Below are 15,473 nucleotides of genomic sequence, written 5' to 3'. Positions count from 1 at the left end.
AAGCCATTCCATTGTCATTTAATGCAGCAAACTGCAGGGATTTGGGGTGAAGAGAGTGAAGGAAGTCAGTTTGTTTGTTTACACATGCAATGAATGTTAACTGTAATCATGGTATCTCTGTAAATCCTTCTCAGCAAAGTATGGAGTTGTCTTACATTACTACCAATCTGTCCTGGTATAAAAGACAACCAGTGTAGCTCAAGTGTCTGTTATCACAGAACCAGGCTGCGTGCAGGAGAAGAGTATGTTCTTCTTCATAAATAAGACCGGACCCTTCCCATCTTTATTGCCACGCACTATAACCTGCTCAACAGCCTGATCCTGAGTGTGATGAGTATTTCCCTCCATGCAAATATCCAACCCACAGTGACTTCAAGAAGAGCTGGAGGAAGTCCACCTTACAGGATCAGAGGCAACTCTATTTGTAGAGGAAATAAAAAAAACAAACTCATGTTAGAAGACCATATTCCATATTAATGAGATAACCTTACCTTTTACTTCCCTTTTCTTCAACACTGCTATGAGGTGAACTAATGTTTTCAGGTGTCTTTTCTGTAGTGTTGTTTATGCCCTTTTATCACAGTTGACTTTGAACTGGGGTTCAAGCCCCTGGCAGGGACTCAGAATCTAAAGACAAAAAAAATAGAGGCACAGAGGAAGAAACCAAAAGGCTACATCTTTTTCTTTTCTCTTGTTAAAAAAATACACACAAATGAAGCAAATCATGATATGAGCTAGAATTCAACGCCAGCCCAAAGCTTACGCCTCCACCCTGAAAGTGAAAGCTATTTATTCTGTGGTGAAAGCAGTACTCCTATGATGCCAAATAGTTATCAAGATAGATAGGGTCATTTTGCTTAATGGACTTAGGATTCAGAAGAAATGACAGTTGCTTGCTTGGTCTTTGATTCAAATTCCTTTGAAGTCTCACTGATTTTAATGGGCTTTAGATGAAAGTCCTGTACAAATAATCACAAGCATTTCTAACTGATTTAGAAAATGGACTAATCTGGGGACTTTGGCACAAGATTTGTTCATAAAAGAGGATACTTAAGTATGTACTTAACGTTCAGCTTGCAAGCAGCACTGCTGAATTCAGAATAAAAGCCTTTAGAGACGTTATCCTACAACCAATGCAAAAGTATCTTAGGACAGACAGCTAACTTTAACAAGCGTGTTGCCCTCTTGGGCATAAATAATGCCTCTCTTAGTAATAAAATCTGTTCTTTAGTCAGGTTCTCACTAGCAGCTGCTTATCTTTCTAGCAAATGTGGAAGGCAGATTTATTCATTTATTACCTCCTTGAAAACTGTGTGCAAAAAAGCATGGGATATTCTTGGGAGAGAAAAGGTCGTAAACATATGGCACAAATATGTCATATGAAACCATGTGGTGTCCTTTCTTCCAGAGCAGTTTACTTTGCAGTTCTTCTATATGTTCTTCTTAAAGCTTCAAAGTGTTTTTTCAGCATCAGTTTAACCTCTCAACTGCTCTGTGAGACAAGCAAATATTATTTCCGGTACTTTAAGGAAAATGGGGAAAAAAGTGACTCCCCCAAGGTGACACAGGAATATTGCTGCAGAGCCAGGAATAGAACTCAGATATCCTGACTCCCTGTCTGGTGCTTCCTTAAATATATGACCATCTGCTCTCCTGCTGGAAGTATAGATACTATATGCTGACTTCAACAAGCTGGCTGCTAAGCCTGTTAGTTTATCCTCTTTTTATCCCATACTGATATCATCTCAAGCTAAGCTTTTGGCCTGGAGTCAAAGTGATTTCCAGTATTTGAATGATTCGACCTGCTTGTTATTGTTTTAACCTTGCACCACACATATGCTCAGCTATTTGTGACTTATCTGCAAACAGGATGTGTAGCAACAGCCTCAGACTAGAAGTATTTTGTTTTAAGATTCCATACTGAAACATACCACACGTTTTAAACAGCTAACATATAGCAGCGAGTTTGATCCTGGGAGCTGCCTGCACCCAGACTTCCTATAGAGCTGCATGCAACTTTCAAGGGCAAAGAGATTATTAAAAAGACAAAAAAGTTATACACATCTTTCTCTCCACAAACATCAGTTCACCATGTCAAGCTTCCCCAGTTCCACGGCTAAATCCCTGTACTGAATCCATCTGAACGAAAAATCACACTAGAGCGCAGCTAACAGAGGCAGCGAACAGACGCAGCAGTTTGCGCAGCAGTGGTTGGGCTCTGACTAGAACTTGAGGATCTTGTGGAAGTTGTGGGCTTTCTGAGGACCCCCGAGGACCTAGAAGGTGATCGCTGTGAACAGGAAAGGGGAAGCTAGGCAAGGACAACTGCAGGAGGCCTTGACTTCTCCTGGGAAAAGCTCGTGGGAAAAGCTCCAGCTAGGAGTGGCTGCTGCTAACGAGCTCTCTGGGTTGCCCCTGACCAGAGGGGGTTGGGGCCTTTGATCCCAGTGGCCCTTGATTGGGCGGTCAAGCACCCTGTGAGTCAGTGCTAGGGAGAGGCCTATATAAGAGCCAGGCCTAGAGCGCAGCTCCCAGAGCGCAGCTAACAGAGGCAGCGAACAGACGCAGCAGTTTGCGCAACAGAGGCAGCGAACAGACGCAGCAGTTTGCGCAACAGAGGCAGCGAACAGACGCAGCAGTTTGCGCAGCAGTTCGCGCAGAAGGGCGCGCGAAGGGACGTGCGAAGGGACCTTCATTTCTGTTCCCTGTGGTGTACACTTCCTCAAGTATGGTCGTGACACGCCGCACAGCGCGTTCCCCAGCGGCTGCTGGAGTTGCTGCGTCAGAGGCTTGGACCCAGACTGACCCTCTGACAGTAGATGCAGCTCTACAGGTCTCAGGCTGCAGGGAGTGCTTGGGGCCTCTCCAGGAGGCCTGGGCTGGCAGCCAGCTCTCCTGCAGGAGGTGTGCTGCTGTTGATGAGTTGTGTCGTCAGGTAAGGGAGTTACGGGAGGAGGTCAGTAGGCTGCGCAGCATCCGAGAAGCAGAGCAAGAGATAGACAGGGTATTCTCGGAGACTGTACAGCTCCAGGAGTCCCAACCCCCTGCAGCAGTGGAGTTGCCAGAGGGCTCTGTGCCGTGTGAAACGGTACATCATAACATCACAGAAGAAGGCTGGAAACTGGTCACTGCTCGTGGGAGGAGAAAGGCTCCTACTCCTCCTGAAGACCTGAAGCTGAAGAACAGGTTTAGTGCCCTCCAGGATGAGGAGGAGATGGGCATGGCTGCCAGGGAAGTAACCGGGACAACAGACCCTGTGCCCTGCCGGAACACCCGGAAAAAGCGGCGGGTGATTGTTGTGGGGGACTCCCTGCTACAGGGGACGGAGGCATCTATCTGCAGACCTGACCTCTTGTCTAGAGAGGTTTGTGGCCTGCCGGGGGCTCGTGTGAGAGATGTCATGCAAAGACTGCCAAGGCTTGTCCACGCTTCGGACTATTACCCACTGCTGCTCTTCCATGTGGGCGCCAATGACACCAAGGGCAAACTGGAGACCATCAAGCAGGATTTCAGAGCTCTGGGGATGGTGGTCAAGGGTCTGGGAGCCCAGGTCATCTTCTCCTCAATCCTGCCAGTGAGGGGGATGGATGAGAGGAGGAGGAGACGGACTTTCCAGGTTAACGACTGGCTGCGCCGCTGGTGTTGGCAACAGGGTTTTGGTTTCTACGACCATGGGACCCTGTTTGAAGATCGACAACTGATGGCGAGAGATGGGATCCACCTCACGAGGCGGGGCACGCAGGTCTTTGCCAACAGGTTGGCCAACCTGGTAAGGAGGGCTTTAAACTAGGAAAGATGGGGGAAGGGGAGAGTTATAGTGCCAGGGTAGTTGGCAAAAGACTGCTCAAGTCAGGATGCCTCCAACAGGTGAATGCAGCCAGGGAAGTGCGCATGGGATGTGGCTATGGAGGACCCTCTTTTATCCCTCCTGGGAAACCTGCATGCTCGATCACCTCCCTGAAATGCCTGTACACCAATGCACGCAGCTTGGGGAACAAACAGGAAGAACTAGAGATATCTGTGCGGTCGCAGGGCCATGATCTCATTGCCATTACGGAGACATGGTGGGATAGCTCGCATGACTGGAGTGCTGTCATGGATGGCTACGTGCTTTTTAGGAAAGACAGGCCAGGAAAGCGAGGTGGTGGAGTTGCTCTTTATGTGAGAGAGCAACTGGAATGTATTGAGCTGTGCCTAGGGGTGGATGAAGAGCGAGTCGAGAGCTTATGGGTAAGGATCAAAGGGCAGGCTAATAGAGGTGACACTGTTGTGGGTGTTTACTACAGGCCACCTGATCAGGATGAGGAAGTTGATGAGGCCTTCTACAGACAGCTGGAAGTAGCCTCACGATCCCAGGCCCTGGTTCTCATGGGGGACTTCAACCACCCCGATATCTGCTGGAAAGACAACACAGCTAGGTACAAACAGTCCTGGAGATTCCTGCAGAGCATTGGTGACAACTTCTTGACACAGGTGGTGGAGGAGCCAACAAGGAGAGGTGTGCTGCTGGACCTCGTACTAACAAACAAAGAAGGACTGGTGGAAGATGTGAAGGTTGGGGGCTGCCTTGGCTGCAGTGACCATGAGATGGTGGAGTTCAGGATCCTGCGAGGAGGCAGCAGGGCACCAAGTAGGATCGCAACCCTGGACTTCAGGAGAGCAAACTTTGTGCTCTTCAGGGACCTACTTGGAGGAATCCCATGGGTGAGGGCCCTGGAAGGAAGGAGTGTTCAAGAGAGTTGGTTAATATTCAAACATCACTTCCTCCAGGCTCAAGAGCGGTGCATCCCTATGAGTAGGAAGTCAAGCAAAGGAGGTAGGAGACCTGCATGGATGAGCAAGGAGCTCCTGGCAAAACTCAACCAGAAGAAGGAAGTCTACAGAAAGTGGAAAGGGGGACAGGCCACTTGGGATGAATATAGGAATGTTGTCAGAATATGCAGGGATGCGACGAGGAAGGCTAAGGCCCGTTTGGAATTAAATCTGGCTAGAGATGTCAAGGACAACAAGAAGGGCTTCTTCAAATACATCAGCAGCAAGAGGAAGACTAGGGAAAATGTGGGCCCTTTGCTGAATGGGGTGGGTGCCCTGGTGACGAAGGATGCGGAGAAGGCAGAATTACTGAATGCCTTCTTTGCTTCAGTCTTTACTGGTCAGGCCAGCCCTCAGGAACCCCAGACCCTGGAGGCAAGAGAGAAAGTCTGGAGAGAGGAAGACTTTCCCTTGGTGGAGGAGGAGTGGGTTAGAGATCATTTAAGCAAACTTGACACCCACAAATCCATGGGCCCTGATGGGATGCACCCACGAGTGCTGAGGGAGCTGGCGGACATTATTGCTAAGCCACTCTCCATCATCTTTGAAAGGTCATGGAGAACAGGAGAGGTGCCCGAGGACTGGAAGAAAGCCAATGTCACCCCAGTCTTTAAAAAGGGCAAGAAGGAGGACCCAGGGAACTACAGGCCAGTCAGCCTCACCTCCATCCCTGGAAAGGTGATGGAGCAGCTCATCCTGGAAGCCATCTCCACGCATGTGGAGGAAAAGAAGGTGATCAGGAGTAGTCAGCATGGCTTCACCAAGGGGAAATCATGCCTAACCAATCTGATAGCCTTCTATGATGGAATGACTGGCTGGGTAGATGAGGGGAGAGCAGTGGATGTTGTCTACCTAGACTTCAGCAAGGCTTTTGACACTGTCTCCCATAGCATCCTCATAGACAAGCTCAGGAAGTGTGGGTTAGATGAGTGGACAGTGAGGTGGATTGAGACCTGGCTGAATGGCAGAGCTCAGAGAGTTGTGCTCAGTGGCACAGAGTCTAGTTGGAGGCCTGTAGCTAGCGGTGTCCCCCAGGGGTCAGTCCTGGGTCCAGTCTTGTTCAACTTCTTCATCAATGACCTGGATGAAGGCACAGAGTGCACCCTCAGCAAGTTTGCTGACGATACAAAACTGGGAGGAGTGGCCGATACGCCAGAGGGCTGTGCTGCCATTCAAAGAGACTTGGACAGGCTGGAGAGGTGGGCAGAGAGGAACCTCATGAAATTCAACAAAGGGAAGTGCAGGGTCCTGCACCTGGGGAGGAATAACCCCATGCAGCAGTACAGGTTGGGGGTTGACCTGCTGGAAAGCAGCTCTGCTGAGAAGGACCTGGGAGTGCTGGTGGACACCAAGTTAAGTATGAGGCAGCAATGTGCCCTTGTGGCCAAGAAGGCCAATGGTATCCTGGGCTGCATCAGAAAGAGTGTTGCCAGCAGGTCGAGGGAGGTGATTCTCCCCCTCTACTCAGCCCTGGTGAGGCCACATCTAGAGTACTGCGTCCAGTTCTGGGCTCCCCAGTACAAGAGGGATGTGGCACTACTGGAGCAAGTCCAGCGAAGGGCCACAAAGATGATTAGGGGACTGGAGCATCTCTCTTATGAGGAAAGGCTGCGAGAGCTGGGCCTGTTTAGCTTGGAGAAGAGAAGGCTGAGAGGAGATCTTATCAATGTGTACAAGTATCTGAAGGGAGGGTGTCGAGAGGATGGGGCCAGACTCTTTTCAGTGGTGCCGAGCGACAGGACGCGAGGCAATGGGCACAAACTGAAACACAGACACTTCCATCTTAACATGAGGAAAAACTTTTTCACTGTGAGGGTGACAGAGCACTGGAACAGGTTGCCCCGAGAGGTGGTGGAGTCTCCTTCTCTGGAGATATTCAAAATGCGCCTGGATGCAATCCTGTGCAATATGCTCTAGGTGACCCTGCTTGAGCAGGGGGGTTGGACTAGATGATCTCCAGAGGTCCCTTCCAACCTCAGTGATTCTGTGATTCTGTGATTCTGTGAACTACATGGAAGTCAACATAACCAACATTTTTTTTAAATCATCACCTTAACTCTGACAAAGTCATCCTCCAGTGAATCTCCTTCTCTCATTGCTGCAGAAAGCTCATGCTATGTATCCAAGCCAGATTCATCACTCAGTAAGGTCAGTACAGTAGTATGCTGACTAATGTGCCTGAAATCCTAGTCTTTTGCTCCTCTGAAGAAGGGTGCTGGGTAATTCGGCTGTTCTGATAAAATATCCTCTGGGTATCACTTCAGCTTTGCTTGGAGGAAGCACACAATGAATTGACAGTTCTGTTTCCCATTGGCTTGTCATAGGAGATAGCTAACTCTACAGGTATTGTCTTTTTCTATGAGCATTATAGGAGGTTTCTCAGTCTTTTTTTGTGCAATATTCCAAATATTCCAATTCATTATACAACATTAAGTGTATAGTCTTAATTCTGTACCACACATCTTCAGCAATATGTTGTGTTGTCTGAAATTTGAATTATAGTTCCTCTCACTATGCCAAGTCTTCAGCTTTTACAGTTTTGTTAGAGAAAGGTCTTTCTGAAATTCTCTGGATTCCACTGTGACTTGACAGTGCTAACAGTTCTCAGGCTTCATTTGCTGCAGCCACAGTCCTGAATGGGAATATACTGGAAGCTGCGCTAAGTTAAGACAGCTCTCTTCCAGAGACAATTTGCTGAGTTTTCCTCTCTCTGTCTTTCTCAGGAATTATACCGAAAACACCCCATTAACCTTGCATGTGGTTACATTTGGGGTTTAAAAAATAATCTTAAAACAGAGAGAATTCCAGCCAACATACACTAGATTAGAATAATATTACTGCAGATCTTAAAAATCAGTGCCACTAAGCCAACCTTAAGTGTCTTGTGGATCAACAAGTGACATAGGACACTTAAGCTTCAGCTTAGTGGAACTAATTTGAAGACTGGTGAATGATCTAATAATTTCAAAAGATACACATTTACAGACACTTTCAAAGATTTCTCCATAGTTTTTACATCACTTATGCACACGCATATGCACACATTTTGAGCCAAAACTGGAAATCTCAATGTGCTGTGTCAGTGTAGGAAATAACACCTGCCTTTTCTCCATGTCCTGTGATGCAATTTTTGGACAGCTTTGTTTTCTCAGAGCAGCTTCAGGTACCCACTCAGTAAGCAGTTGCTTAGGGAAGTGGGCTGAAGCAGGTTGGCAAAATCCGTATTGATTTAATAAGACTGGCAGAGCAGCTCACTCAAACACCATTTTCCTTAACCAGGACAAGAGGATGTTACTAGTGAATTGCTGTTCCTTAATTTTTCCTAATTGTTTCCTTAACAGGTGGCCTGGATGGTTATTTTGCCTTCATCTTTCAGACAGCAAAATGCCACTGCTAAGGAAGCTTGAGCTGGCCCTCTGACATACAATCTGAATTCAAGATATTCACAGCCTGTTACTCAGAGGTAACAAACACCGTTGGTCCAGTTCTAGGAGTTGAGGGTGACTGTCTTTTGCAAGAGTTGTGCACAAAATCCTACAGTCCTTAAGTAAGCACAGTTCCTATGGGAGATTTGTCTGCATAAGGATTGTGCAATTTAAATTAAAAAAAAAACCTAGCAGTATATCTCAGGTGCAGATGTACATGATTGAACCTGAAGTCCATGCATGCAAGCTGGCTACAAAATATTGCCCTTGTAGTTTGATCAAAAGGAAGATTCAATTTGATGACAGTTTTTAATGTGCCTGAAATTGATGCCAGAAAGAGCACTCACATTCTTCTCCAGACCTGAGAACTTTCACTCATAAGAATAGCTTCTGGTGTCATGATTAGAATTTACAGTTTCAAAGGTGTTTCTCTGGGGGGGAAAAATTTTCAGAAGTATTTGATCCTATATTGAGGTTCTGAGTAGGCAAGAAATAGGCAGGAATCCCTGATTTTATAAAGAAACAAAACTTCTTGTAAATCTTTTGCTGTCAAAACTTCAATGTATTTTGTTTTAATTAGGCTTTTTTAAAGCAACTTTTTTAAGAAGGTGTCACATAACATTAAAAGCCTATTTTACTAATATTTTTAAATAAAATAATTACCTGTGTAAGTAAATAAACCAGTATTATTTTATTGCTACTAGCAGAACTGTAGAAGACAGCACATAACCCTCTATTATTGCTTAATGATTAAAAAACAAGCTTACGGCACTGCATTCTAGAATAACCAAATTATTTTTAATGAGTTCTATTACAAGCAGTAAAATACTTTATGAACTATTTAAACATGGCATAAATGATTAGATGCTAATATGCTTGCATACAATTTTTAGACCCAAACTATATATATTATAGTCACTTTAAGTTAGGTAATTACCTTTTGCAGCTATGAAACATTTTCATACTAACCTTTGGCCTCAGTTCTATCAACAATGTTATGCATACCTAGCTTTCTGTCTCATACCAACACCACTGAGCATAACAATATTGCTTGCATGCATGCAGTTAAGTATGTATGTAAGTCTATGCAAGGTGAGTAGCACTGCAGACCCCTCAACCTGCATGAGGATCTGATAAATCTGATTGTGACGGCCCTGAGGAATCATGTTGATAATTAATGGAAGCAATAATACCTGAGAGAAGATCCCAAAACAGATCTAAGATCTTGTCTGAGTCAGACAAGTTCATTCTACATAACTTTTATTTATTGGAATTTCCAATGTATTTTTGCAAATGAGCCTTAAAAATGTATAAACCAGGTTTGAAGTATGTGACGTGAGTCTGGGTGTAAAATGTGGTAGAAGCAGCTTGTATTTTGGTGTCTGATTTTGTAAAAAATTGTTGTTGTTGCTAATAATATCTGAGGAAAGGCACTGGGGAGTGATCTGGGTAGTAAAGCTTCAAAATGCTTATTGTGACAGATCTAGGTAGGCTTGTGGTAAGGCTGCTGACAGGGTCTGCACTGAAGAGTTCTGGCTGCAAGGTTTGGGGTTCATCAGGGAGAGTGAACTTTCTCTTTTGTAATTAGCCAAGATTTTCTCCAAACTCATGACTGAAGTATGTTACTACTGTTTGCACAAGGAGTGGATGTGAAAACGTCAGCCAGGTCTGCCTGGAAGAGCTTACAAATCTAAGCAACTCGGCATGGGAACATCCCCCCTGGACAGACAGGGGAGGCAGGCTCTGGGCTGCACTGAGGCTGCCTCTCTGCTACAAAGCAAGGCGTTCCTTTGAGTAAGGACACAGCCAAGATGTATGCAAGCACCAGGACTCGGGGTGCACCGTGAGACCTCCTAAGTGACTTGCCCATGGGCAGACAGATAAGTGGTGGCAAGCAGGTAGGTGAACTCAGATTCCCCATGAGGGAATCTGATCAGCTTTAGTGCCAGATCATCTTATCCTCTGTTCAGCAGGAAGAGGAACAATGTTCCTGATACTGTAATGGTTGTTCTTCTCTTTTCTTTTGCTGGCAAATACTGAGTTGTTTGATTTAGCAAATAAATGTCTTTTTTTTCTTTTTTTTTAATATTTGAATATCAAACCTACCCTCAGCAATGGCAAGTTCTCTTTTCATTCTGCATCTGCAGGAATCAAGCCAACCTTCGTCCACGTCAATACCACCTTTTTGGGGGAGTGTAGTTTCAGAGGAAAAAGAGGTACTGTACTGAGAATGACTTCTCTGTGCTGACATCAGTGAAGTATTCATCATTTTGTACTGTTTGTTGAGCATAGGCTGGTACAGGGCAAATCTCCAAACACGCATGCACATACATACTTTTTTGTGTGCTTAACCTTCCAGATCTCCATTCTTTTCCAGACATTTATATAGAATTGACCCAGGCTGAAGTTTCATTTAGAAGATAGTGCATCCCTGTGACAAATCTTTCATCAGCAAAATGGAGCATGTTCTAAGTCAACAGAAGCAAATGCATTGGTATTCTTCACCCTCTTATTGCCTCATATGCCACAGTGTACATGTGGATTAGGTTGCCCTTGTACTTCCCAGAGAGTTCCCCATATCAAGGCACTGTCTGTTGTTCCACTAAAGCTGATTTCTAGCTGCTGAGCCAGCACAAAAGGCAAGCCACAACCCATTATTAGTCTTTAATATGTATATTAAAAAAGACTAAATAATCTTCTATTACCTGAATGAAATTACTTCAAATGTGGGCTCCATTCTTGGTCTCCCCTCCTTCCCCAACTGTTGTGTGCAAAAATGTCTGAACATACAAATATATAATCTCCTCCATGTCAAGCCATTGTATAGTTCCCAAATCTCATCTTACCTGTATCAGTACAAATCAGATTTCAGTGACAATTCTCCCTATTTACACCAGGCTCTGTACAGTCAGAGCCAGGTCCACCAGCTGTTCTCTACGGCAGAAAGAGAAAACTAGGCTTGCATAACAATTCAAAGTTTCGCCTTTGAAGATCTAGAGCCAGAACCTCATCTGGTGTATATTGATGTAGTGCTCTGACTTTAATTTAAACCAGCTGATGAGCTACTCCCCCTTTCCCTGCACTTGCCATATACTCCCCACTGTTCTAAAGGGTGGTCAAGTGCAGATGACATCTTGTGGGTAGAGGAAACTGTACCATGAAAATCAAACCAGCAAATACAGAAAATTTAGCAAGTGTCCTTTGTGGATTGAACTGTTGAGAGTAAATCTTGGTACATACTCATAAATGACAAAGAGTGTTTGGTAAATTGCCTCTGTCCGGAGGCACAGATAGATAGAATCCTATAAGTATAGTAGCGAAAAGTGAAAAGAAATTCTCCTGTTTATCAAAATTTGCATCTTGCTACATAAAGCAAGAACATATCTGGCTTTTGATGGGTGCCATGGCAACAATATTACTAGAGTATTGCATGGGAGCATTTTCAGAGCCAGGAAACAGGATGAAATGAGAAGCTCACTGGTTATCTGTGGACAGAAGGGCTTTTGCTGCAGACCCAAAGACAGATTCTCCTTCTTGTTCCCAGTCAGTTATTTACAGTTGCCACCACGTTCATACTTTCACCTTATACTGCTGTTGTCCAGAGCTGGTGAAAAAAAGGTGAGAACTGCTACTATTAAAAGGATAGAACTTAAACCTGGCTCAGACATTCATAATATTTGCATCATTTAAAAGAGATGAACAATACAGAAACACTAAAACAACTATGGTTATTAATGAAGAACAGAAAAACAGGATTACGTGCTCAGCAAAACCTATGCTTAAAAATCATATTTGCTTGAAAGGTATGCATGTGGAGATCAACAGATAACAATCATATTCCACTGCTAGTTTTTACTGGCTCTGCTTTTGTTCTGAGATAACTAATTTCAGCACACTTGGCCTGGGAGTGAATACTCCACCTTTGTTGTGATCAGCAGAACACCTGCAATTCTCCTTGATTTATTGAATTATTGAATACTGTAGTGCCAGCAAAGTGGAAGTGAAACTGATACCTCATTCAAGCAAGCTTATTTGCTCTGAGATTTGTGTGGAGAAGGGACAGCTTAGCATTAATAAATGGTAATATAAAGTATTATCTATTGCAACGGCCAAGAACAAAACTAGCATTAGAGGGAAGTTTTAGTAATAGTTCTGGATATTACAATTTTCTTCTCTTTAGCTATTGCCCAGTGCCACTTTAGGCCTCTGCATATAGAGCATTATTAAACCCCTTGTCTATGCAGAAATACAGTCACATTACCTGAAAAGCAGACTTTCCTTCCCCAATTCCAAGGACTGGTTTATTTAGAGGTTGATTTATTAACAATAATCAAACTTTTGTAATGTACTCCTAGTCCCCCTTTCCTAGTCACTTTTGAACCTGTTGGCCAATCTGAGAGCAAGGCAGAAGTTTAAAGACAGTTCCTGGGTGTTTCTTGAGAATGAGTGGCTGGGTGGATGAGATATATATGATACTCTTGAGGAAAAGATTGGAGTTAAGGCTCAAACATGTTTTTAGACATAAGCAAATCCAAGCAGGAGAGAACTGCAGGTCATCAGGGTTCACAAAGCCTGCTGCTTGTGGAAATGATTTGTTTTTCCAAGCCCTCAATGTTCCCATTATGCATTACTTCACAGACCTTGTTTCATTTTTGCTCAGATGGCACTAGTTTATTTTCTGTTCACACAAGAGCCTTCTTGACCCTTGCAGCACCCATCTTCTGCCTTCCTGTTTCTCAATCTCATTTTAGATTTGTTCATACATCCTGCAATGTTTAACATCATCCTTGGGCCAGTTAAGTTTGTTATATAATTACATTTGTAAAGCCTTCTCACAATGTTTTCTTATTGATTTTGTGATGCATAACAATGACCTGAGCTTGTCACCCCTTTTGTGTGTGGATATCCTTCAGATGAGCAGGAGAATTCAAAAGGTGAATAGTATATGGATTATTCTCACGGGAAAAAATACCAAATAAGCCAGTTCCATCATTGCATTTTATTGTTTTTTAACAAGAAAACATTTATGAATCAAAAAATGTCCAACTGTAGCATGTAAAAAAACGAGTCATAAAAGACAGTATGTGTTTCTTTGCGATTAGCAGGACAGATGGTTAAGTTTAATGATTTGTATGAATGATCTGTATGTGTCTTTTTTTCAGAATTCCTTGTGGCCCAGGAATAAAATATGCTGCCCTCATACAAGGATCTGGCCAAATATATAGTTGCTCTATGCAGCTGAGTCTGCTGTCTTTAAGTCATAGCTACATAATTACATCTAAGCCCTATATTTGCTTTCTCTTCTTTAACCAGCCTTCAATTCATTGAAGATCCTCTCATCCCTCAGCAATTTAGTTTACTTAATAAATGATCTATTTTCACTTTATGTCCTGGTGAGAACCTTGGCCTTGCTACAGATTGGATACACTCGTGAAATTCCTTTAGTGAGTCAAACACCACAGCAAATGTCTGGGTGCCAGCCGCTAACAAGATACAGCCACAGATTGTATGAGTCATATCCAGCCTCCAGATTCCCCCTCCCTTGTTCAGGAAAAGTTTCTAGCCACTGCGCTGACAAAGCGTTCCAAGCGTGAACAGAGGGCAGAAACTTAACACACGGCCCTGAGTCTGCAGGCAGACTGCAAACAGGTATAGAAAGGTGCAGCTCGCATCCCCTGTTAGCCTCCCTGGCAGGTAGGCTAAAAACATCTGTTTAGTGTCTGTTTCACTCAAAGATTGGAGATTTTGCAGAAGTAAAGATTCAAGAAACTCACAGCTCTGAAGTCTCACTGGCAGCAGCAACATACTGCTTGGAACTATTAATCAGTGTAGGTAAGACAAAGTAACACCTTAAGTTACTGAGATAGCATAAAGCAAGATATTTTAATAAGCAAGGTGATAATTATGGCAGACTACTTCATTTCCATACTGCTTGTACAAGTTTTCATCTACTAGTAAGGTGTTTTTAAAAGGAAAGAAAAAATTTACTTAATATAGTGACCACAGAAGTGCTATACCATTGTGGGACCACTGGTGGCTAATTCTGTCCAGAGTGCTGGCACACAAGAGAACTGTGTGCTTCCTTACCTGGTCTTTTGTCCCTGAAGAGAGGGAGCTACATACCTGGTTCAGACAACCTGACTGAAAAAGTTGAGGCAGAGGAAGCTGCTCCTCAGCCCAGGTGAGAGCTGCAGCTGAACTGCAGAAGCTTGGTCTGCAGGGCTTCAGCTTTAAAAACAGCACCAAATCCTATCTCAAAGACAGCTCTGCGTACCTCCCAACTCTCCAGCACAGATGAACTGAGTATTTCATATCTCCTCCAGGGTGGGCTGCAAACACAAGTCAGCCAGCCAGCTCAGAACATCAGAATTGTTCTCATCAGCCTGCTTTTCAGGTGAATTTGTAGACAATACTTTTCTTGCAGTAGTAGACCCACAAAGAGGACACGACCTCCACGTTAAGTCAGGCACCACTCTGGTCTGGTTGTTAAGTTTTACAATTGCATCAAATCTATTTTTCTGTGCTTGCTGAATTTCAGACAGACTGAAATGCTGAACAGCTCTCTTTGTGCTTGTTGATGCCAGACCTGCTATGATAATGCTTTAGTAGCACAATTTCCTTCATAAATATGCACTGTATTCAATCTGCATGTTCTACAAGGGGTTGGGCAGTGAATTTTTTTAAACACATTGTTTCTTTCCACCTTAATCTTTTTATCTCATCATTGCAATACCTTATCCATGTGTCCATGCTACTTCGGAAAGACAAAGAACATAGTTCTTGTAGCTTGTCAAGTGAAGCAAGGGCACCACCATTAGGTAACACACAGTCACTGTAAAAAGTTGCTTTTTCCCTTCACGCCGACTTTGCTGTGGTTATGGTACAGCAAAATTGTGATTGAAGCTCTGATTATAACACAGAAACAAGCAGGCTCTTGTTTGCAAATGTGTGCAAGGCTGAGCATTCCAATGCTCTAAGTACTCCAGTAAATCCAGTACAACAAACGGATTATCAAGAACAGAAAAGATATACCCGCTCTCTCTTCTCCTTCAGCTTAAAGGCTCAACACTGGTCTGAACTTTTAGGCCTCAGCCAACATTATCGGTTCCACAATGCCATTACTTCACCTTCCACTACACGACAGACTAGTGCAGGTGCATCACAACACATAGTGAACAAACTCGGGTACTGCAACATCTCTAATATTCGTTGTGGAGACTAATATCAGAAACAGAG

At 44.0% G+C, this 15,473-nt stretch overlaps 1 protein-coding gene across 5 annotated transcripts in view; it reads left to right on the top strand.

Annotated features, from left to right (window-relative positions):
- The window catches only part of KLF7 (KLF transcription factor 7), a 122,749-nt gene extending 112,807 nt beyond the window's left edge, over window positions 1-9,942 (top strand). For 4 of the 5 annotated variants that reach the window (XM_067298809.1, XM_067298806.1, XM_067298808.1 and 1 more), the window contains one exon: window positions 8,154-8,861. The gene's annotated coding sequence lies outside the window, so the exon portion shown is untranslated. Of the gene's footprint in view, window positions 1-8,153; window positions 8,862-9,878 lie in introns of those variants that run through there. The other variant, XM_067298807.1, reaches the window with a different exon arrangement.
- The last annotated feature ends 5,531 nt before the right edge of the window (window positions 9,943-15,473 follow it).

This window comes from Apteryx mantelli, chromosome 6 (genome assembly GCF_036417845.1).
Source record: "Apteryx mantelli isolate bAptMan1 chromosome 6, bAptMan1.hap1, whole genome shotgun sequence".
NCBI lineage: Eukaryota > Metazoa > Chordata > Aves > Apterygiformes > Apterygidae > Apteryx > Apteryx mantelli.
Note: the sequence above shows the minus strand (reverse complement) of the source record. Positions and strands in the feature narration are given on the sequence as shown.